This window comes from Ovis aries, chromosome 5, assembly GCF_016772045.2.
Source record: "Ovis aries strain OAR_USU_Benz2616 breed Rambouillet chromosome 5, ARS-UI_Ramb_v3.0, whole genome shotgun sequence".
Taxonomy (NCBI): Eukaryota; Metazoa; Chordata; class Mammalia; order Artiodactyla; family Bovidae; genus Ovis; species Ovis aries.
This window is the reverse complement of record NC_056058.1, coordinates 100413390-100439515: the sequence shown is the minus strand read 5'-3', so window position 1 is coordinate 100439515 and position 26126 is coordinate 100413390. Positions and strand designations below refer to the sequence as shown.

The 26126-nt window shown below is 39.2% G+C and overlaps 1 long non-coding RNA gene and 1 other non-coding gene across 2 annotated transcripts in view; one reads left to right on the top strand and one right to left on the bottom strand.

The window, feature by feature from the left end:
- The window catches only part of LOC121819687 (uncharacterized), a 495504-nt gene that overhangs the window by 215296 nt on the left and 254082 nt on the right, over window positions 1-26126 (bottom strand). The gene's annotated exons all lie outside the window — the stretch shown is intronic.
- Window positions 10407-10511, top strand: LOC114115059 (U6 spliceosomal RNA). The gene has a single exon (XR_003589562.1). It is a non-coding gene; the product is annotated as a U6 spliceosomal RNA (small nuclear RNA).

Below are 26126 nucleotides of genomic sequence, written 5' to 3'. Positions count from 1 at the left end.
CATCTAGTGGCCTGCCTATGTAAGTGCCCCCAGACCTAGGTCCTGAGATAGAAAACAGTGAGATCCTAAGTAAACATGGTGAACTACTGATGGACTTTAATGGGTGTCTTATTTCTGGGAGAATAAGAGTGGAAAGAGGACAACTGTCTAGACCACCACGTTCAAAGCATCGTGGGGGGGAACACAAAGAAGCATGAGATGTCCAAAGAGTTTAGTATAACTGTATTTCTTCCTGCACAGTTAGGCAAGAATCCATAAAGTAGGGCTGAACATACTGATCTTTTCCTATTCTTGATCAACCAATATAGAGAGTATTAGAGTAATGAAGAATCATGAGAGAGTAGCATCTGACGCATGGTCTGCGCTCAAGGCAGATGCAGTTCTTGAGCCAACTTAGATTCTATTCCATATTTACACCTGGCATTTTTAATCACCTGCTTGTAGGAACAGTTCTGTAGAATAATGTTAAATGAAGGGAGGCTTTTTCACTGCTTGCCACTTATCCAGCCACGTAAATCATTCACCCTGTCTTCGGTTCTCAACCAGTTTATTCTAAATAGTTCTAAGCAGCCGCTGAAATAAATCATTTGGAAGAATTATTATATCACAGAGACAATTCTATTAACAATATTGCCAAACATCTGTGCATAAAAGGACACTGGCATAGTTTTTTCAAAGGAATGCACATTTTTTAAAACTGTCAACATGATCTTAAAGGGCTAGAAGCAGCTTCTAGAAAAGAAGCGTTTGATAACTGAAAAAAAAATTAATTAAGGTCCCCTTTAAAGGTAGAAAAGGAATGAACATTACCTGAATTCTCATTCACTTGGATGCTTTTAAAATATTCAGGAGTTAGTAAAATCGTGCTTCTAACGGCTTATTAGAATTTAGCTTTGATAACTAAGAATCATTCCTTTTCTGAATGCAACATAGTTGTACATTCCCTTTTAAAGCCTTTTTAGAAGGCAGTTCTTTTTATTCATAGCTCACTTCTCTTCTCTTCTTAATTAGTAGCTTGAATGCGATTTTCCCTTTTTTAAATTGAGCAGGCTGTGTAGCTAAATGGCGTTTTTGACATTCCTGCACTGGGGACAGATTCAAAACGAAGGCAGAAGACAATAGAGATTGAGTACGTACTTCGAGGACCCAAATGGAGAGAAATGCTCGTAATTACAGGAATTCGGCAACACTTTGTCTCTTGGCATCTGTACTTGGAAAAACAATGAAATAATCATGGACAAATATGATGTGAAATGTGTTTATGGAGCAGCATGTTTTATTAACACTGAGCACAGCAGAGAGATAAGCACCACTTGCTAATTTTAAAATTTCTATGAACTGTGGCAATTAAGCCTAATAATTATTTAAAGAGTATAGCAAAGATGAGTCCATTCATACTGCATTTCAGAGAAAAAGAAAAAGCAGAGTGCTAAAGCTCAGTTTGGATGATGTTCCACCAGTGGAATTCTGTACATATCCTAGCTGGTATGAGTTGAAACTAGACATACTCTTAACATAGGGCTTCCCTGGTGGCGCAGAGGTTAAGGCGTCTGCCTCCAATGCAGGAGTTCCTGGGTTTGATCCCTGGGTCGGGAAGATCCCCTGGAGAAGAAAATGGCAACCCACCCCAGTACTCTTGCCTGGAGAATCCCATGGACGGAGGAGCCTGGTAGGCTACAGTCCATGGGGTTGAAAAGAGTCTGATACCACTGAGCGACTTCACTTTCACTTTCATACTCCTAAAACACTAGTCTCAAACTGAGCCGTCTCCTCAGGTCACATTTTGCTTCTTTGCTCATTTTGTTCTTGCTTTTGTTGTTGTAGAAACTGTTTCTTGGGGGTCTTGTGTGTCTTTGATGTTAATTTTAGAGTGTTAATACACACCATGCGGGAAAATACACACACATCAGGAAACAGTAGGTCTAACTGAATAAAGTAGTAAATGTATTCATTGTTCTTTCCAGAATTGTCACTTTCCCCATTACAAATTTTTCTCAATAACAAACAAACAAACAAAAAAGCCACTGACTATCTTTAGTCTTTCGATAGAAAACTAGGGAAGGAAGGTTTGTTAGACCCGTGGGTAAAGCAAAACTCTGTCTTCCACCACCTTAATTGAATGTCAACAGGCTCAGACTTAGGATGGCAAAACTACCAGAAGTTGAATTGAGTATTAAAAACACAAACAGACAAGATATCAAATTATCGATCATTAATAAAGGCTTATGTCAAGGAAAATTTTTATATACTTTAGTTTGTTTCCTATGGGAGGAAACAAGACATTTTGGTTGATTAGGAAAAAGTAGTATTTCCTCTGTTTTCTCCCCTCCATGTTTTTGTGCTATCTTTTGCAATCCACTGTCATTTCCTGAGCAATTTTAAAAGATAAACTTGCATATTTAACTTTGCAGCAAGAAAATGAAAACACAATGAATAGATGTTCTCTGAGTATAAACCAGGGAACGCCAAGCTTTATTCATCTCTGTTCTTTCTTCACAGAGCAAGTTTATAATGGCATTTATACTGAAAAAAAAAATTATTCATTGTATTTGATACAAAAGGGATGTTGTCAATAATTATTTCTGAGCCAGAGTCCTGTCAGCAGGAGTGGGGTAGGCTTGCCTCCCCCACTCACAGCAGAAAACTCAGATGAGTTGATTTGCAACACTCTGTCCATTGCTTGTATTTTTCCTGCGTTCTCAGCAGGATTATTCCAAAACACTGGTACACACTCCATAGCTGCAGAGGCAATTTCTCATTAGACCTGTAACTTGATAGAGAACCACATCACACAGGCATATGAAAAAGTAAATTGCACCAATAGCTTATTTTCAATGCCTCTCTTTTTTATTGGCATCCACATAGTTGAGGAACAGAGCTGACCTTGGGCAAAAAGATGAAGCTGGACATTTAAGTCCAGCTTCTTTCTGTGGTGTCTAATCCTCCTAAATTATGAATTACCCCCAGACTCCACAACCCCACCAAACTGCCACATACATTAAAACATAGGCACATACCTCAAACTCACCTTGCTCTTTGCTTCAGGTCAAAGGCTGACAGCAATTTCTGATTCAAAACACAAATGATTCTAAGTTGAGATGACTTTCCCTGAGATATTTGCATTTTAATCTAAACTTCTGTTCGTGAGATCTAAAATACCATCTCCAGTTAGAGACAGCGGTGGGGCCGGGGAGGTGGGGGAAGGTAAAAGATAGTGTTCAACGAGAAAAGATAAAACTGAGAGGGGGAACAAGATACATTTGGGAAGAAGCTCGAGTGGGGATGTTTTATTTCGCCAAAAAATTGTACTGGCCACCTCTCAGAATCAGTTTGGAAGGCGAGCATGTTCTGTTGCATCAGAGAAATGGAAGAACACTGGGAACAGACAGAATCAACATGAGGTAAGCTCACCCACGGATTCTCACAATTCCACAAGCCTTATTCAGCTGCTCCCATTTAAAAAGAAAAAAGGAACGGAGAAATGGAGAGAAAGAGGGAAGGAAGGAGGGAAAGAAAAAGGATCCCCCGCAAGGGGCGATGGACCTGAGACAGCACATGCAAGCACTGTCTGTTTATTCCCATCCTAGGGGACTCTAATCCCCAGGTCTCACTCAGAATTTAGGTGCTCAAGTCTGCCCATACGCTGAAAATCACATAAAATCTCCCATCAAGGATTCTGTTCATTGATGTCAGTTCACTAAATTCAACACAGATCCAGAGTTGTTTTGTTCCCTCCAGTTGCGCAGGCAGATTACTGCCCACTACGAGGGGCAAGCTGCAACTGACTCTAAGCGAAAGTAGAATTCCGTCTCAGATTAGACTGCATGCAACTTTACGGGGCAGAGTGACTGACACAATTGTTCACTTATGGCCAAGGAATCCGAAAACCGCCCTGCTGAGAATTGGTGTGTCAGTCTCAATCTAGCAGAATGATTTAACAGGAGCACCCATCAGCTCTTGACACAGAGACCCTTAGCTTAAGTCAGCTCTACACCTCAGTCCTTTAAGACTGGAACTTCTGGGAAAGGAGACCCTGGTGATGATCGTAAAGAATCTCTGAAATGAAAAGCAGCATGGCAGGGAATAAATAAGATGGCAGGAAGAGAGATTCATAAAGCGCTGGCATTAGGTTTCAGCTAAAGCACTGAAGACAGATGCGTGGGGATCCAGAGCATGCTGACAGTCAAATGAAGAACTTTTTCTGGTACAGTATACTCACATCTCTGAGTGTGAATATATGATGATTAGATCATGACTGGTAATAGGAGGAACTGCAAACATTAACACAGTTTTAAAACACTGATCAAGTGATAGAGAAAAGAGGAAATCACAAATTTGATTTCACTATGAAAAAGAAATGTTAGTTACAGAAATCCACATAAGTGCATAGCACTGACGGCCTTTTGCTGTGTTGAATAAAAGGCATTATACTTATTAAAAGTATGCTAGATTACTGCTGCCTGTTTGACTTTATGCATTCTTGCATTAGTATGAGCGCTTCTGCATGCTCTGCTCACTATTGTTTTTAGCCCAAATAATTGAAATGTAATTTGTTTTGTTTGACATTACAAGACATTATTTAGGAAGACTGAAAATGTATATTTCAATACTACTGATAGTATTAATGTGAGTTCTTTATCAAACAACTATAAGAAGCCTCTTAGAAATAAATATTTATGCCAAACAGTTTTCTTTTTTGTAAGAAAATATAATACCTATGTCAGAGAAGGGAATGGCACCCCACTCTAGTACTCTTGCCTGGAAAATCCCATGGGCAGAGGAGCCTGGTGGGCTGCAGTCCATGGGGTTGCTAAGAGTTGGACACGACTGAGCGACTTCACTTTCACTTTTCACTTTCATGCATTGGAGAAGGAAATGGCAACCCACTCCAGTGTTCTTGCCTGGAGAATCCCAGGGACGACGGAGCCTGGTGGGCTGCCATCTATGGGGCCGTGCAGAGTCAGACACGAATGAAGTGACTTAGCAGCATAATACCTATGTACATATGTATTATGGTTCAGAGATTGACAGTTTATTACATTTATTGTGAAAAACAGTGCAAATATTATTCAGAGTCACACTAGTATGCCCCCAAATGCCATTAGCTTATAATGACAGAAGTTTCTCATTCACTTTGCAATTCAATGCTGATAATCCTGTGCAGAGAGCTGCTTTCTTCCATGCATTGATTCAGGGGTTCAGGATCCACCTACTTTGTAGGTCTTCTACCACGCAGGGCTTTGTGATTCTCTACACCCAACCAGTAGAAAAAGAAGGAATATGGAAATGGTGTATCTACTTTTAAAAGGCTTGCCTTACATTGTTTCCGTGCCATTCCCCTGCATTTTGTCTGACTACAACCTAAGGATTTGCTGCCATCACTTTTTCTCCCAGGTCTCTTAGTTCATAAAGTTCACAAAAGCTTCTCTTTTGTCCCATTTTCTATTCAGAAATTAAGAACACAGGCACTGAGGACTGAGTAGGTCAGTGAGGGAAAGGAAAGTGGAGGTCACTTCCTGATCCTAGGAATCAAGTCGTTGATGATCTGATATCAGTACAATTGTGGGGAAAAGGTTGAGCTGGGAGCCACCGGTCCTACATCTTTATTTCATTGGCATCTCTTCCCTTAACTGTTGGATAAACAACAACAACAAAAAAAAAAACAGTTGCGCTCTTTGAGCCTATGTTTTTGCAGTTATAAAGTAAGGGAACTGTACTAGGGACAACCTCATAAACCATAATTTGAGATTAAATTACTACATAAGCCTGCATTAATGAATCAACTCATGATCTTGCCAATGGTAAATGTATAGTTCCACTTATTCTTGAAATATTAAAAATAACTCAGAGATTTTATTATTTGTACTCCTCCACTAAAACTATATTTACTACAAATTGAGTTAAAAGGCTCCTTATTGTTGTTGTTGAGCAGCACGAATAGACAGATAATCTGTACTGTTGTTGTTCAATCGTTAAATTGTGTCCAGCCCCTTGCAACCCCATGGACTACAAAACACCAGGCTTCCCTGTCCTTCACTATCTTCCAGAGTTTGCTCAAACTCATGTCCATTGAATCGGTGATGCCATCCAACCATCTCATCCTCTGCTGCTTCCTTCCCCTTTTGTCTTCAGTCTTTCCCACCATCAGAGTCTTTTCCAGTGAGCTGGCTCTTCTCGTCAGGTGCTGTATTGGAGCTTAAACCACCAATGAATGTTGATGTCCTTCCAATGGATATTCAGGGTTGATTTCCTTTCAGATTGACTGGTGTGATCTCTTTGCTGTCCAAGGGACTCTCAAGAGTCTTCCCCAGCACCAAAGTTCTAAAGCATCAGTTATTCAGTACTCAGCCTTCTTTGTAGTCCAAGGCTCTTTATTGAGCATTTAGTACGTTTCATACATTTGGCAAAGTGAAATATATATATCAAGCTCTACCAGCCATAAGTAGCACGACTGAGAGACATCTCAAGCCAACTCTGAAACCATAACTCCTCATGGCTGTATTATACGAGACTCACAAACCACTGCTGGGAACCACTAGAAAAGAAGAATTATCACGAGGTGGTTCTTCCATATCTGTATATCTGTGAACTCAGACCAAAGAGTGAAAAGACACTCTAGCCCACAATTCCACCTGCCATTTTCAGTTTGAATACTTAGTCTCAGTTTCCTTATTTTTAAAAAAATGAAATTTGTATAGCTAACCCTACCTCCTTCAAATGTCTTAAGTACCAGTTAAGCCACTGCTCCAAAGCAATAAAAACCCAACTTCTGAGAATTAACCATATGAACATAAGGTAATGCGGCCAACTCAATTATCCATGGTAAGGGATGACAAGGAAACGTGAGGCTACATCACATATACAGGTGTCTCCAAACCACACTTTTGCCAGTCACCTAAGCTCTTAGCTAGTGCTAATAAGCTGCAAAATAGATAGATTTGAATTTTATGACTTTACCTCTCCACCCCCTACTTTGTCTGGCTTAAGTGCTAAGGGGCAGTCAACCACCCTTTAAAAGGCAGGAAAAGCAGAGGCTGGACTGTGCAATCAATAGCCTGGATAATTAGCCTCTGAGTAATTGAGAGAGTTAACTGTCTTATATTAACTTCACCCCATTACTCCCAGAATATGAACAAGTCAGAACAAGTTGGACATGAATATCTGCAAGCAGAAGAAAAAAAAAGAATAGGGCAGTACAGGAACACAGTTCTTTATCTTGGGATTATCCTACGACGTGAACTCTAATGACACAAAACCACATGATAACGGCAGCCTTGCAAGGTAACTCCAAACATGACAAGAGGGCCCACGAGAGCTGTAAGGGACCTGGTTCCCCTCAGCACCAAATTATTTTCCTCTTTTCTTCCTACAACAAAAGACTCACTCCAGGCTTTGGCTGTGTTCCCAAAAGATTGGGTAATTAAGCAGGTACGATTTCCAAGGAGAAATAAATATTTTCCAGTTACTAGACACTGTCATTGGGCTTTGATTCAAATGTGTATAATTTTTGAACGGGAAACATAATGAAAGGAATGTCTCACAAATTAATATAAAGCCCAACGGCATACCTGGCAGCCTCTTACATGAAATCATTGTTTTTCGCAAGCCAGGAATGTCGACCGAGTACCCATCTTGGAAAATGCTTTTCTCCTTGTAGGATTAGCACTGGTTTTACGGAAGGAAAACTCAACTTGAAGAAAAATGCTCATAAAATACAACTTAAGCCTATTTTTTCTAGCTGTGAAGACATTTTTTAAAAATAGTGATATTGGTTTCCGCAGTGAAAATGGTGCCTCTTATTCAGAGGTTAAGACGATAAAGAGAAGACTGAAATGACATGCAGAATTTTACAGAGTGACTAATTCAAATTACAGGTTTGGATATAGATGCTGGGCTCTGAGACCAGAACACCAAATTACTGTTCTCTAAAAATAATGTACAACTCTGAAAAGTGAAACGGCTAAAATGTTGAGGAAATTCCCCCCAAAATATAATTTTATCTCTGCATTGAGAATGAGTCAAGCACAGGTTGAATGAACAATTTTAGGATGTTGGAAAATGCCTGAGTCGTCACTGGAAGAATGAGCAAATTTTTTTCCCTTATAATGGTGACAGCTTTCGAGTGATCATTCTACACTGTCTGTTCTTCCTACAGCAAAAAGTAAGATAATGGTTTAACCAAGCACAGTTTACATGAACCTGACTTAGAAAATTTGAAATAATGTGATAAAAAATATATTTATAGCTCATTTTATGCAAAGTAGAAAATAATATGAATATAAAAAATTAAACACCTCACAAATGGCTTAATTTCTAATATGATGATGAGCTGGTTGAATTATAAATTCATTTGAATCATTACATACTCCTTTTTTAAATTTACTTTTAATTGAAGGGTAATCGCTTCACAATATTGTGCTGGTTTCTTCCATATATCGACGTGAATCGGTCATAGGTATACCTATGTCCCCTCCCTCTTGAACCTCCCTCCCACCTCCTTGAATCGGTAAATACTCTTCCTATGTGAGAAACACATTTCCATGTTTTGTATAGGGTGCATGTTACGTCATCATTTTAACGTTTCCATCAGCACGATTTAAAATCTTTTGTATAGTCTTTATTTTTCAAGTCATTAAGTGGCCATAATGGTGCTTAGTACTGGGGAGTTAAAAAAAAAAAATCCTGGAATCAATAATTTGGTCGTAAAATTTTAAGGCAATAAAATATTGAGACAAAGGCTGTGCCTGTTACCAACTTATGTCTGCTGGATTCAAATGCATCCTGCATCACCTGCTCCGTGAAGAACAGAAGGACCCTTTAAGCACTTCTTGCTTTGCTAGCTGACATGATGTGAACCTCTGTGGACAAACTACAGGAAAGACACAGCACAGGAAAAAGCCTTTCCTTCTTGGTTCTAGGGTGCTCCCAAGCTGGCTCTTGCAGCACAGGCAGCTTCTTGCCAGGGGCACGAACTTGCACTGGCAGCACAGAAGCTTCCAGAACACCCGGCTCCATCACGTGCAAGTGTGGTAGGGCCTGCACCCGGAGTCCAGAAGCTTCCGAGGTCATCTGCCTGAGGCCGTTTATAACTGAAGACATCACAGCGAGAGCGCCCCCTAGCTCCCTCGGAGGGAGATTCCTGACAAGTTCCAAGGGACAGATTTCTAGCAAATTCCTCCAGAGCCTCAACACAATGATTTTTCTGTCATTCAGCAAGCCACAGCTGGGCTGTGTCTTTTAAGATCTGCATCTCAGCTCTGAAGATGGGTGCTTTATCTCACCCCTAGGGACAGCGGTTCCTCTTTACATCTTCTGATCCTATAGTCTTTAGAATTTTCTATTATTAGCCAGCTCTTAGTAACTATAGTCCCTCGTCATGGCTAATTCCTTATTACAGCTTCCCTTGTTCACATTACTCAGTGGATTTTGTCTTCCAAATGGACTCTAACTGATACAAACTATGAGAGAACCATTCTGATTGTCCATAATGCTAGTAATATTAGATCACAGCAAATATCTTAGAGAAAATTCTGAGAAAAGAAAAATTGATTTTTAATATACACTAGAAACATGAATATATGTGCATTTGAAGGAGGCATCCACTGCTTATATTTATTCTTCTAAGAAATTCTCCTGAATTGTGATCATTTTAAACTATGCTAGGTCTTCAGAAACCTATCCCTTAAATGTGCTTGCTCCTTACATACACATAAGCTTTCACACACATAAGCTTTCTAAAATGCTGTCGATGTCTTAAGCCACAAACTAAGTGTTGAGTCTAGAAATTATGCATAAATATAATGCTTTATGACTGCAAATATGAAACCACACACTGACCAAAATTACAGAATGTTTAAAAATATTTTGAAATTGCAATGAGGTATGACTTTGTTCTCAAGGCAACACTCTTTTATGCCTCTCTTACTGGAACCTGTATCATGCTGATCCCGTCTGTTCGGTCAAATATCTTTTTCCTTGCACTGAAAAGGAGTCACAGGGGGAATAAAACACTAGGCAGAAGGGACCAGCATCCAGCTTGCAGCCCATTGTGAATATTTATAGGGCATTTGAGTATTATTAGTCAAGTCTTTTTCTCAAAGCACTGTTTCATTTAATATGTGATCAGAATAGTAACTGAGAAAAGAAAACTCTGTGTGTATGTGTGGGTACATGGACATATATGCACATGTGCTCACATCTGTGTAACCTGCCCACTGGCATTTTTCCTGTGGTATTTTTCAGACTCCTTCTTAGGCCCAGTTCTGTCTTTCAACTCTCATTGTGTGTATCTTACAAAGTTTAGAACTAGACCCTCTTTTTCTGGAGACATAAGAAATGGAAGCAGGGTTCACTGTACAAAAACAAGATGGGCTCCTTCAAGAAAAATCAAGAATTACTGATAAGCAGCACTAGCTTCAGCAGCACCTATGCAAAAATTGGAATGATACAGAGAAAATTAGCATGGCCCCTGCACAAGGAAATACAAAAGTCTACAACTAACAACCATAACTCCTCTAACTTATCCAGAGTCAATTTTTGTTACCACCTTCTATGCACATACACACACAAGCCACATTCTTCAGGATATTTTTCTTAATATGAAATATTTACATCTACTATTTTTCCAATAAAATTTTCCAATTAGTCCATTTGTATGATATATTTCAGAACTACAACATTTCAGTATCAAAATGAGTACAAGATAAAAGTGAATGATTAAAGGAAGAATATGAAATACAAGTCTTTTAAGTTTGAAAAAAACCCTGGAACTAGGAATATTTATTTTCTAACAAAGCATTGTGTTGACCAAACAAATTGCTCTTGGCTAAGTACCCCTCTTTTGGAGGAAAACAGCACTGTTTGTAATAATTAGAATTATTGAAATGCAACTAAATGCCCAAAGTATGTCCAGATATACCAGAAATAGTAATCAGATCAAAGGTTTATGGTTTGAAAGACTAAGATCTAGAATACAAAACATCAAAGCGTATCAAACCAGTTGGTTCTCACTAAGTTTCATATTTTATTCCCATGCCCCCAAAAAGGATATGGCTATCTCAAAGTCAGTTATGAACAATCACTTTCTCTTACACAGGATGGTCATAATGAACTTCACTAATCAAGTAACTCAGTGGATTAAAAGTTTGCCACAGTTTCCATACATACTTTCTAAAGCAATGGCCCATGCGTGCACCCACACACACACACACGTGTCTATTTCTTACTTGTAAGAAGAAGGCATTGTCTAAAATATCTCAAGTAAAGGCTGTTTTGTTACATAATCATATCTCAGAAAAGTAACTTCACTAGCATGTAAACTCCAGAATAGATTTTTTTTCCTTCTGCCAAGAAAACTAAAAGGATCAGAGTTGTGTCACCATTATCTCCGAATGAGATGACATTCTACATTATTCCAACCTTGGAGGAGAAAGAATTTCCTAATATGTAATGATTTATTTTTGATGTTGAACAAGCTACTGGTGGAAATACATAAGCTGATTTGATGTATGTTTCAAAACATTATGTTGCTATTAGGAAACAGAATCCCTTATCAGAACTAAAGACTTAAGAGCAATAAATAAATTTCCTTTAATAAAACATTATTCAGAAATAGAAAACACAGTATTTCATACTTTTCACTTAAAAGAAATTACAATGTGATTCTAAAGGATTTCAATATAAAAGAATTTTCATGCTATTTTTTCAGCACTAATATACTGCTGATTTCCAACATAAGAAGATAATGGACAGAATCACATATTGAGAAGTTCAATTCTTTAAAGATGAATCTGTGAAACTTCCTAGATACTATATCTTCATAATAAATTGCATATAAGTCAGAGGTTTAGACTGATCAAAGTGGCAAAGAAGAATCAGTAATTAAGCTTCTATTTCATGGACAGATTTTTCCACCTAAGGAAATCTCTACAGAGGGTCAGCACCACCTGGCTGCTTCAGAAGGCATGAGGTCATTACAATTAATCTCATACTATCCTGACATTTAAACTCTGGAATTCCAAATACCCTACGAAAATACCTACACTATGATTTAGTTAACCTTCAGAATCACTAGAGAAGTGAAGCTTTACTTTGGCAATTGAATGCCTACTACATTAAAAAAAAAAAAAAAAACACCTGTGTTAAGAGTTATTCAAGCATGCAGAAAATAAGACCTCTACCCTTTTAGGAATTAAAATGTAATTAAGAGAAGACATAAATGTGAAAATTATAAATATAAGCTTGCTTTAAGAGACAGCATTTAAACAGTAAACCTTTATCCATATATTAAGTAAACAATGGTTGCAATCCTAGCTAAAAATGTATTGTTAAATTACTGTATCCAAAATTCTTCATAATTTTTTTAACCTTAAGGGTATTCAAGTACAATATTTTGCTGGCTTACGTAGAAAAGGATCATCCGTAATTTCAGACTTCTTTCGTCTTATAAAATGTTGACTCTGAGAAACTGAAACCTCAGACAATATCTCCTGAAATTGCATGCTAAAGTGTTACTGTGATGAAAGCATGACGGAGATGGACACTACAGATTATCATTCACTTATGAATCACTGAAACCTGGACTCCCGCGAACAAAATCAAACACTTGGGCGACGACATCGACAGGGCGGGAAACTTTCCCTCTACCTATCGAGAGATCCTGTGGCTGGAATAATAATAAAACTGACACAAGAAAGATTAATAGGCGATAAAGAAAGTTTAATGCATGCGCACAAAGATCGCATAGAAATAGAACCGAAGACATGGCAGAGCGGGCAGCATTCACACTTCTGGACAAAGAAAAACGTCGTGAACAATTAACAGGACAAAAGAACTTGGGCTTCAAGTGAAAATAATTAATTAATTAATAATTACTGAAGAACCGAAACAGAGCTTGGGCTTTGGGTAGTAAATTACAGAAGTAACAAGGCTATTTTGAGCGTACAGATTGCTCAGCCAGAGCTCCCACTCTCTGGCCATAATGGCACCCTTGTACCTCGTGCAGGAGGAAACTTTAAATATGAGGGATTTATTTGTTGCTTTCAGGAAGACAGAGAAGAATCAAAAGTGTTCCTCTTGCACCGTTTCTTAAGTAATTTTAATTCACAATAATCAATATACCATCGAGAAATACTTTGGGTTGGCCTATCCAGGATCCCTACAAGGTTAAATCTCTGATGCATAAACTCAAGAGGGCAGTCTCAGTAAATAATTATAGTGCATATTTAGAATTATTAAGTGTATAAAAATAGAGGACTTGCAAATCTTCCAGACATATTTCGGATGGTGGAGAAATAGGCTCATTTTTATATTTTACAAACACACATACAAAAATAACCATAAGAATCACAATGATTTCAAAAGGCCCACTGATGAGAAAACCACAACTGATTTAGGGTTAAATACTGCTTTCTCCAACATGCAGTAACTAATTTTTTTTTTTTCAGGGTAGACAACAGTTGAGGAAAAGAAGTTTCACACTAACGTTGGCTCTAAAAAGGGGAGACAACAGATTAGAAGTACCCTCAGATTTTGTTTTAGAATTATAAAAAGTTGGATTCCAAACTTCCTTGATGTGGGAGAAATTGCTATTTGATTCTTAAGCATCCCAAGAGTCCACCTTCACTGTTTCTCAAAGAAAAGTACCAGACACATTTCCCCCTTCAGAAGTCTGACTTCCCCATGATACATTTTGAATTGAACCATGGTTGACAGTTTTATTACAAATATGTTGCACTTGTAATTGTTACACCAAAGAAAGTGATTGAAAAAAATTTGCAAAGTTATAAAATTGGACTTCAGTTCTACGGAGAATGAAGAAATAAATGTTAGCTCTGAAAATAATATCCTCAGAGATGTATATATCAAGACGAAAAGATTCAAATTTGATTTATTATTCACTTTGGGTATAGCACTTTCTGATCTGGGGAAAAAAAAAAAACTGTCTGAAATTATTCTACTTTACATAAGCAGTGACAAGTCACTACTTATAGATTTCTTTCCAAAAGTCTCTCTATGACATAAAACTTGCTTGAAAGGGTTCTGTGCGTTGCTATTTTAACACCTCCCACCACACTATACAAATGCCAGTCTGACCATTCTGCCTTTAGGGCTTTCACAAAGCAGCTTTCTTTAAAGGTTACAGGTGAAGTTCTGTCTTCTAAGAATGTCAGCTCTCTTGACAGCTCTTCATGATGTCAACATGGTTGATACTAAAATTTAGGTAAACATTTAATTTGGGAGAGGATTCTATTCGTGTTTGCTAATTGTTTACTAGTTTTATTTCAAACAAAAGGCATCCTGCTGCATTTGCATAGCTTTAGCTTTAATTCTTTTATACTTTTCATCAGTTAAAATGACACCTTTAGACCTTTGGACCCTTAGGCACTGGAAAGCAGATGTTTTGTTTGTTAAAAATAGTATTCAGTCTCACATGGGTAGACTTTGTCACAGTCTTCCTTAGAAACCCTCAGGAACAAAAGAATCTACTGTAAACTTCTGATAACCCACTTGTGGTTGGAAGAGATTGAATCTTATAACATTTAGGAAACTATTTTTATGTTATTTCAATTTTAAAAAGCTGAAATAGATATATTAAAGCTTTACTGTATTCCTACACAACTCAAAAATTAAGTCACATATGGAAAATAAGTACAGCAAGCCTTACATCATCAGCTAAGCAAATTATTATGCGTTTATGAATTAAAAGAAGTTGCACAGAAATTAAGCTTATAATAAAATGAATTCTAATGCAAATATGCAAGGTTTTATTTTATCCTGGTGTTTGGAAAGGTTTACTCTCAATACCTGAGCAACAGCCCACAGACTAAGCTAATTAGTGTTCTAAACTGTATTAAAATATTCAATTACAAATCAGGTATTTTTAAACTTTTTCTTCTAAAACAACTGTTACTACCTTTGTTTTTCTGTGTTTTTTTTTTTTTATTTTTTGTTGGGATTTTTTAAAGTACAAATTGGTTTGACAGTTTGGTAATGCTTTTGACAATGATTTAATAACAACCAAAACATACCTTAAAAACTCAAAATGTATCCTACAAAGATTCAAAGGAAAATATGTAATTTACAATTAACAATTTTGTTGAAAATACACATCTAAGCATAAGTAGTATTAACATTACAAAAAAGTAAAATAATGGAAAACCATAGGCAAAGGAATAATACGATGTCAAGGTTTTGAGGACTGAGAGGACCAAATTGAAATAAAATATCATTTAGGCTTACTACACCATCACAGGAGCTCTGTGCACAATCATCCATCTGGTTCATAAGAATTAGGATATAAAGTCTGATTCCTCCGGTCCAGCACTGACCATGTGAGAGTCACCACGGTAACTACCCCACGTTCTGGTCTGACCACTCTCCTGCGTGCTGGAGAATTCTTAAGGCATGCTTGAAGCACTCCAGGAAGTCATTCACTGCTCCTACTGGGCAAAGTTTGAAAACAAGCATGGGTTCCCAGAGTTGCTTTTCATTATATAATAGCTTATGTTAGCACAGGGCTGTTATCGAACTATATCCCCAGTAGTTAGGATGTACCATCCTTAAACCAGTGCAAGACAGCTCTGCTAACCTCCATCAGACATGAGGTATGATAACTGTGACACACTTCTGTCTCACATGCCACCATCAACTTTAAGTTTACCATCAATATGTAGCTGTCTCTAACTGAGCATTTCTAGTTTGGGATTTGTTCTGTCTCCCACCCCTGACTACCAGGATTCCATCTTAGCTTACTGGGTCCTCATCTTCATCATAGACGTACAGGTATCTACTTGGCAGCCATACAGTGACATTTCTCTACACTCAGATCTTCACCTCCAGCTGTCTATAAGTGTTAGTCACTCAGTCATGTCTGACTCTTTGTGACCCCATGGACTATAGCCTGCCAGGCTCCTCTGTCCATGGAATTCTCCAGGCAAGAACACTGGAGTGAGTTGCCATTGCCTTCTCCAGGGGATCTTCCTGACCTAGGGATGGAACCCAGGTCTCCTGCTTTGGAGGCAGATTCTTTATCATCTGAGTCACCAGGAAATCCCTCCAGCTATCTATGACCAAGCTCAAAATCAAAATCATGTTGTTATTTTTACTGGTTCATCAAACTTGTGGCAGCTTCAATAACAGTTCATAAACTTGGGTGTTTTAATTTTAATGTCAAAGGTAGAATATACCCTTGTTGCACGTATATACCATCCTAACATCCCTATATGCTGATAGAAAGAAGGAAGGAAGGGAAAAGGATAAGGAGGAAAGAAAACAGGAAAGGAAGGAAGGAGGGATGGGGAGAGAGAGGGAAAGAAAGAAGAAGGAAGGAAGGAGGGAAGGCAGAAAGGAAGGAAGGAAAAGCTCTGCCTTCACCTGCCTGATTCTGGGCGAAAGCTTACCTGCCTGGATGTTAAATTTTTTCTTCAGTCATAGCATGTAAATCCTTGTTTTGAACAACTTTACTTTCACAGCCTTCTTGTTGTGTACAATTTTATTTTCAACCATACGTTTAAAGGAATCCGAGGCCAAGTCCAATATTTTAAACAAAAGTCTGGCTGTTGACTGCTCTCAGGCAGTGAAATATAGTATGATAATCCCTGAGATAGGAAAATAATACCTACATTTAATGAGACCTTACTGGCCTTCCCTGGTGGCTCAGAAGGTAAAGAATCTGCCTGCAATGTGGGAGACCTGGATTTGATCCCTGGGTTGGGAAGATCCCTTGGAGAAGAAATGCTACCCAATCCAGTACTCTTGCCTGGAGAATTCCATGGACAGAGGAGCCAGGTGGGCTACAGTCCATGGGGTCACAAAAAGTCAGACTGAGTGACTAACAGTTAGCACATGTCAGGTTTTCTGCTGTGATAGTCAGTTACACTATTCATTTTTCTAGAAAACCAAGCTATTAGCATGGATAAGAAGCAGTATGGAGTGCTGGTTTAGTGGTTAGGACGCAGACTCAGTTCCCCGGGTTTGGAATGTCAAGGCTAGTACCTCCTTAATCATATAATTTGAGAAAGTTACTTCATTTGTCAGTGTCTTGGTTTTTTCATCTGTGAGATAGAAATAATATTACTTCCCTATGGGCTTAGCAGTGTGGGGGTTAAATCAGAAAAGGTATCCAATCATACAATAAGTACTTAACGCACGTGAACTCTTCTTGTTAGATTTAATTTATAGGTTAGAAAAGTGGGATTCAAAGAACTTGAGTAACAACCCTAAGTCAATAGTGAGCAAAGGTCAGAGCTAAACATCAACCCTGTCTACAGTCCCTGAGTCAAGCTCCCGTCCACTACACTGGATGATTTCTGAGATCCTTACCTGCAGATTATCCGCAATTCTGTGATTCACTCATCCAAAGTTAAGTCATCACATTGTTCATGTATTTTTAATGGGCTTATGTTTCTGACAAACTGATTCTTAATCATTTTAAAATACAGAATCTAGCTACTTTGGTACTGCTGTTAGTAAACTATTCTTATATACATATGAAAACAAAAACCTTTTAAACAAGTGCATAGTATTATATCATATGATATCCCACAATCATTTTCACTGGATCTTAATCGTCAGATTGTTTCTCCAGATATTTGGGAGGGGGAATGTTTTGCTTTACTTTGTTTGTTACTAAGGGCTTCCCTGGTAGCTCAGCTGGTAAAGAATCTGCCTGCAAGGCAGGAGACCATGGTTTGATTCCTGGGTTGGGAAGATCAGCTAGAGAAGGGAAAGGCTACCCACTCCACTATTCTGGCCTGGAGAATTCCATGGACTGTATAGTCCATGGGGTTAGGGGGATTACTTTTCTTTATTTTGTTTGTTACTAAAATCAAGCTGAAATAAATATTCATTTATAAAAATCTTTGTACACTGGCATGACTCGAGGGATTTCTAACATTGATGACATTGATATCACTGTTGTATACTGTGCTGAGCTTTGTCGCTCAGTCATGTCCAACTCTTTGTGACCCCATGGACTGTAACCAGCCAGACTCCTCTGTCCTGGGCCTTCTCTAGGCAAGAATACTGGAGTAGGTTGCCATGCCTTCCTCCAGGGCATTTTCCGAACCCAGAGATGGGAAGGCAAATTCTTGACTGTCTGAGCTACAAGGAAGTCAATGAATACTGAAGTGGGCAGCCTATCCCTTCTCCAGGGGATATTCCTAACCCAGGAATTGAACGAGGGTCTCTTGCATTGCAGGCAGATTCTTTACCAGCTGAGCTACCAGGGAAGCTCAATATACTGGGCTATATTTACTACCAAATCTCCCTTTAAAAAATTACACCAATTCACATGCTCATGTGAGTATCTATCTCCCCTCTCTCTTGACATTATTTAAAGTAACACCATAATTTAAGAAAATTCAAACTTTATCTGCAATTACATTATGTTGGTTAGCTTTTTATTAATTATTTATAGATACTCTACTATGTTTTTTAAAACATTTAAGGTAGCTTATAGCTTTACATACATATAAGTGTGACTGTTCAATTTAAAATATAAATAGTAGGGGAAAGGAAAGGAAAGAGAAGTCGCTCAGTCATGTCTGACTCTTTTGTGACCCCATGGACTGTAGCCTACCAGGCTCTTCTGTCCATGGGATTTTCCAGGCAAGAGTACTGGAGTGGGGTGCCACTGCCTTCTCCAGGGGATCTTCCTGACCCAGATATCGAACCTGGGTCTCCCACATTACGGCAGACTCTTTACCATCTAAGCCACCAGGGAAGCCCAACAGTAATGCATACAGATTAAAAGGGCAAGTACATCAGAAAATTTGGAAAGATTTACTCCTGATTGCTGGGCACTTCTAGGCAACAGAGATATGGTGAAGAGTAAGATTAACAATATTGGGCCATTGCAGCCTGAAAAGGTGTTGGTGGCCTGGGAAGCAGCCTTGCACAGATCTCCCCAGAGACACAGGTGGAGTACGGCAGTGACCAGAGGCCCCAGTTCCCAGCATGGAGTTAGCAGTGGATAGGCCCCAGGGCAGACAGTGACTCCTGGGTGGTGGATCAGGTCCACAACCTCAAATATGCAGACGATACCACTTTAATGGCAGAATACTAAGGGGAACTAAAGAGTCTCTTGATGAAGGTGAAAGAGGAGAGTGAAAAAGCTGGCTTAAAACTCAACATTCAAAAGACAAAGATCATGGCATCCAGTCCCATCACTTCACGGCAAACAGATGGGGAAACAATGGAAACTGTGACAGATTTCATTTTCTTGGGCTCCAAAATCAGTGCAGACGGTGACTGCAGCCACACAATTAGATGATGCTTGCTCCTTGGAAAAATAGCTATGACAAACCTAAATAGCATATTAAAAAGCAGAGACATCACTTTGCTGACAAAAGCCTGTATAATCAAAGCTATGGTTTTCCAGTAGTCATGTATGGATGTGAGAGTTGGACCATAAAGAAGGCTGAGCACCAAAGAATTGATGCTTTCTAACTGTGGTATTGGAGAAGACTCTTCAGAGTCTCTTGGACAGCAAAGAGATCAAACCAGTCCATCCTAAAGGAAATCAACCCTGAATAGTCATTGGAAGGACTGGTACTAAAGCTGAAGCTCCAATACTTTGGCCACCTGATGTAAAGAGCTGACTTATTGGAAAAGATCCTGATGCTGAGAAAGATTGGGAGCAAGAGGGGAAGGGGGCAACAGAGGATGAGATGGTTGGATGGCATCACTGGTTCAATGGATATCAGTTTGAGCAAACTTAAGGAGACAGTGAAGGACAGGGAAGCTATGTGTTCTGCAGTTCATGGGGTTGCAAAGAATCAGACATAACTGACTCAGCAATTGAACAACAAAGATAAACAAGCCGCCGGTGTCACATAGCTTATATCTTGGTAGAATTCATAAATTTAAATATGAATAAATATTATTTCAGTCACTGAAGAAGGATATCAAAAAAATAAAAGTGTAACAATGACTTATTTTAAATAGATTAAACTGAGAGAGAAAATGACTATACATGTATACTAAAGAACCATTCAAGAGGAAGCAATCAATCAGGTTTTAATCACCAGTTGGGAGAGAAAAGCTCTTTTGGAAGAGAGAGATGAGCCTTTTGGTGTATCCATGCCTTTGATAAGGGGAAAAGGCAGCTTAAGACAATCATTACATTAAAGAAAAAAATAGTTCTCATTTCCAGATGATATGTTTCCAAAATTCACAGAAATCACTGATTCTTAATCATTTACTATATGCAATAGGGAGACAAGACAGAATTAAATCTCATATCCAATAAAGGTACATATTAAGAACCTCAAAAAGTAGAAAACAAACAGACATGTTTCACTTCCATTACTGGCTAATACAAAGACTCTCACCATTTTTCAGTGAAATTGTTTTCACCGTCTCAGAAGACCTCCAAGTTTCAGTCCCAAGTAAAGATATGAAATTAAATATGATTTCCTGAAAGTCAGGGGTGAGGTGAGACAACCAGGGTATTTATGAGTCTCTTATCCTGTCATGCTGGAAACTGCAGAATGTTAAGCAGACTACTGACTCACTAGAGAAATCCTCCTAGTCAGCTCAGGTTTGTTTATAACAACAGACAAAGGAGAGACATAGCTCACAGAGCAGCATGTCACAAAACAGAGACAGCTCACTGCCAAGGGCAAATTTAGAACTCAGAATGAAGAAAAGATATGTGCCCACACAGCAGCCAGACACAGAAATCCAAGAGAGATAAAAAGGGTATCAAATTATAACTGCCATATATAGCACAAGAAAAATCACAAAAAGAACTTAATTCCAATGTTGTAATTAGAAATTAATGGAAAAAATCTCCACAAAACCTTCAGAGTAGAAAAACAGCCCAAAGGGAGCCACCTGAAATGATTTACCAAATTAATGATTAATTGTCAAAGGACCTATGCAAGCAAAAACAGAGAAGATTTTTTAATTATGTATGAACAATTCTACGATGATAAATGTAAAAGCATCAATGAGAGGCACTCCTTTCTGGGGAAATAGTTCAGTTCAGTTCAGTTCAATGCAACTACTCAGTCATGTCTGACTCTTAGCAACCCCATGGACTGCAGCACACCAGGCTTTCTTGTCCATCATCAACTCCCAGAGCTTGCTCAAACTCAAGTCCATCAAGTTGGTGATGCCATCCAACCATTTTATCTTCTGCCGTCCCCTTCTCCTCCCTTCTTCAATCTTTCCCAGCATCGGGTCTTTTCCAATGAGTCGGTTCTTCGCATCAGGTGGCCAAAGTATTGGAGTTTCAGCTTCAGTCTTTTCAAAGAATAGTCAGGATGATTTCCTTTAGGATGGACTGGTTAGATCTCCTTGCTGTCCATGGGACTCTCAAGAATCTTCTCTAACACTACAGTTCAAAAGCATCAATTCCTCAGTGCTCAGATTTCTTTATAGTCCAACTTTCACATCCATATACGACTACTCGAAAAACCATAGCTTTGACTAGACAGACCTTTGTTGACAAAGTAATGTCTCTACTTTTTAACATGCTGTCTAGGTTGGTCATAGCTTTTCTTTCAAGGACCAAGCATCTTTTAATTTCATGGCTGCAGTCACCATCTGCAGTGATTTTGGAGCCTAAGAAAATAAAGTCTCTCACTGTTTCTATTGTTTCCCCATCTATTTGCCATGAAGTGATGGAACCAGATGCCATGATCTTCATTTTCTGAATGTTGAGTTTTAAGCCACCTTTTTCACTCTCCTCTTTCACTTTTATCAAGAGGCTCTATTTTTGAATCATAGAAATGCAAGAGTGTTCCAGAAAAACATTTACTTCTACTTTATTAACTACTCCAAAGCGTTTGACTGTGTGGATCACAACAAACTGGAAAATTCTTCAAGAGATGGGAATACTAGACCACCTTACATGCCTCCTCAGAAATGTGTATGCAAGTCAAGAAGCAACAGTTAGAACTGCACATGGAACAACAGACTGTTTCCAAATTGGGAAAGGAGTACATCAAGGCTGTATATTGTTACTCTGCTTATTTAATTTATAGGCAGAGTACATCATGCAAAATGCTGGATGAAGCAAATCTGGAATCAAGATTGGAGGGAGAAATAACAATGACTTTAGAAACACAGATGACACCACCCCAATGGCAGAAAAAAAAACAAAAAGGAGGGGGGAATAGTTATATTTAGTTCAAATAGAAGGAGAAAACCTGAAGAAACCAAAAGTTTTAGGGAAAAAAAAAAAGAATTGTGGTTAAAAAATATCACAATTTGCTCCTCTTCCCTCTTAGCTCTTTGGCTGGCAATTAAAATGATATAAAGTGGATTAACAAGAGAAAAATAAATTTATTTTGTACATTTGGGGAATCTACATAAGCATGAAAATCTCAAAGATAGTAAGGCAAGATGAGGTTATACATACTATTCTGGACTAAGAAGAAGAAGGTAGTGGTCTGTGACTTCAAAAGGAAAAAGAGTAATCCACAGAAAGATGAAAATAACTAATGTTTTGTAAACAGATGTTTGCTGGGCCACGTAAAGAGGCTAGAACACAGAGAGGACTTTGATCAAATGGGCGTTGCTAGGTTCTTCCCTGTTTAACACACTTAGTTCGATACTTTAATATAGTTATCCACAGTGATAACTCGTTCCTGGAGCAGGTTTTCTACCCTAAATTTTCTTTAGGCAGTGAGGGTGAAGTTCAAAGGTTCTTCCTGAGTCTTTTAGGTCCTGCTTCTTTTCAGCTCTAAATAATCCACATGCCACGCGGCACATCTTAGAGCAGCTTGCCCTGAACTCTCCATCAGTCTCAGAAAATCTTATCAGAAACTTCTTCCACATTCTCAAGACAGATAACTGGTTTAAACACATTAAAGGAAACAGGAAAGAGCCACTTTGGATGGAAGAATCTTAAGAGACTTTGTTGATGGTCTGATGTCACTTCCCTATAAAAATTAGTGTCCTCATCCAAACCCATTCGCGAAGGAATACCTTCCCTTAAGACTTTGTTAGCAGCAATATCGCCTTTTTCCTGGCTCTCTCCTGAAACCAAGGAGGATGTGGTGGGGCTCTTGGGAACAGAAGCCTTTTTCTGTCCTGTTTCTAGTTTTTAGCAAATAGGCTTCAGCCTCCATGACCTTTCCTAGGTTCCAAAGTGAAAGAGAAGTCGCTCAGTCGTGTCCGACTCTTTGCGACCCCATGGACTGTAGCCCACCAGGCTCCTCTGTCCACGGGATTTTCCAGGCAGTAGTCTTGGAGTGGATTGCCATTTCCTTCTCCAGGGGATCTTCCCAACCCAGGGATCAAACCCTGGTCTCCGGCATTGTAGACAGACACTTTAACGTCTTAGCCGCCAGGGAAGTAGTTGTTGATTGGGGAAAAGAGGTAATATAGGGAAAAGGATGGAGCAGTTGAAAAATAACAGTGCAGCCTTGGGGCAAGGTCCTGGCTTCTTCTCAAGGGATACAAAGGACATCTCTGAGCTCTTCTACAGTACTAAACCCCCCACAAATGGAAGATGCTAGCCACTTGATGAAGCATTCTTCATTTCAGAGAGGGTCACAATCCGATAACCTTGAAGGCCAGAGAAGCTCAGCTAGAGACCACCCACAGCCAGATGAAAGCAGTGACCCTCATCAGCACCCCTGCCCTTGAGCCACTGTTATGGAACTCCGCACGCGATCCGTGTGTTGGGACACAAGAGTTTTTGAGGGCACTAGCCCAGCATGTCCTCCTTTGCCTGGCAAAGCAATAAAGTTATTCTTTTCACCCAAAATTCTGTCTCTGAGATCCAATTCAGCACCAGGGTACAGACGTCAAAGTTTCATCATCCCTCCCAATTCCTTTCTAATCGGAACAGACATTAACCAAAGGGGTGGTGGGAGGAAAAGTTTTTGATGCCGTGTTTCTTAGCAGTCTTTGGCCTTGCTCTTTGATGTTCCAGGATGTATACCCTTACTGTCAAGTCCCTGATTCTAACTTCGAAGAGCCTCATTTACCTTAATGTTACCAGTGGGAGGAATTGGGGGAAAAAAACCTTGCAAGGCAATTAGTTTGGTACAACTGAGAGAACAAAGGAACAACAGCAAAGACAATATGCAAATGTGTGACTTTTCAAAGCTATTCGGCCTTGAGATAAGCACAGTCAGATGCTTAGCAGAGAAAGGCACAAGCAGAAGTCTGAAATGCTCCACTGTTCTAGGCTCACTTATGAGTCAGTTTTAAATTTACCCTCAACTTGATTAATATTACATATTGACGCATGAAAATAGGTTTAGAGGAAATTCACTTATGAATGGAGACATGAATATTTGTAAATAAGACATAAGCAAATTAAACTCAACAGTGCATCTATCATGATCAAGTTGGTTTTAATTTAGGAATACAAAGATTTTATAATCACAGGAAATCTCTTAACAGAAATGTGTTCAAATAAGAGGATGCTTTTGACAATCTCGATACACTTCAAAAGCACATGTGATAATCAATACTTATTTCCTATATGTATTTTAAGAAATGAGCAATTCACCATTATGAATCAAAACAGTATTTTTGGCAATTAAATTCTAAAGGTTTTATTAAGGAGACTAGAATACTACTTTCCCAATACTATTTAACATTTTTCTGAATGTTATACATAAATCTGTGGCACAGGAAGAAAAATGTAGCAATTAGAAAGGAGGAAACAAATATTCTCATTGGCATAATTCTTTACTGGTAACATCCTTAAAATGTAGCAGAAAATTAATTATGTGTGCATGCTAAATTGTTTCAGTTGTGTCCAACTTGCGACCCTATGGACTGTAGCCCGCCAGGCTCCTCTGTCCAAGGGATTCTCCAGGCAAGAATACTGGAGTGGGTTGCCATGCCCTCCTGCAGGGGATCTTCCCAACACAAGGATCGAACTCACGTTTTCTGCAGTTGATTCTTTACCACTGAGCTATAAGGGAAGCCCAAATTAACTATAATCAATAATTAAGTTAAGCAGGGTAGCCTTTTAAGAAAAGTAGTAAAAGCAAATAATTATAATTAGTTATCACTGTCAGAGGAAAACAATTTTCTTCTTCCTGTCTAGATTTTCCTGGTTGGTCTAAGAATTAAACTGATGTAAGGAAAATTAACAGAAGGAAATCACACAAAAATTGACTAAGAGGCATACATATGTAACCCAGCAGGACTTACGGGGCCTTCCGTGGACAGGTTCCCCCATATCCCCTGCTTTAGCTCCTCTCTGAAGTACCTAGATAACAGTGTGTGCGTGCTAAGTCACTTCAGTCATGTCCAACTCTTTGCAACCCTCTGGATCGTAGCCCACCAGGCTCCTCTGTCCATGGGGTTCTCCAGGCAAGAATACTGGAGTGGGTTTCCATGCCCTCCTCCGGGGAATCTTCCCAACCAAGGGATCAAACCTGCATCCCTCATGCTTTCTGCACTGGCAGGTGGGTCCTTTATCACTAGCACCACCTGGGAAGTCCCTGGATAACAGTATTAGATGCAAATTTCCTGAGTCGTTTTGCAAATATAAACCTCCCCTCCCCCAAATGGAAGAAGTTGCCTACTTGATTACCATGAGCACATAGCCTCAGGCCTCCTGGAGTCTAAGGACCGATGTAGTTATCCCTTGTGACAGCATCCTCTTCCTTCATCATCAGCCAATCAGAGAACTGTGCCCGGTCTGATCACATACCCTGTGGGCCCCCTCCTTCATCTGGCTTTTTAAAAAATGCTTTGCTGTAACCCTTTGGTGGGGCTCGAGCTTTTGAGGGCAATATGTCACCTCATCTCCCTGCATGACCTTGCAATAAACCTTTCTCTGCTCCAAACTCCGTTTCATTTGTTGGGCCTCACTGTGTGTCAGGCACACGAACTTGGGTGAACTCCCAGGAGAGACACAAGAAAAGTAAGGAACTCATCGAAAGGACCTCGTCTTAGATACCACACTTAGCTAGAGACAAAAGAGGATGTTGAGGGTGGAGAGTGCCAGTTGTGGGAGGGTGCTGGGAAAGCACGGTGAACAAGGTGACTACGAGGCACGCAGGTCTGAGTCACCACCTTCTCCACTGATGTTTCTAGAGTTTTGGTCATCCTCCACTTCCAGGTACAGAGAAGGAAAGACCGTACAAATGGAGATTCCCCTTACAAATGTCTCTTACAAAAGGGCACCTGCTATATGGTTTTTA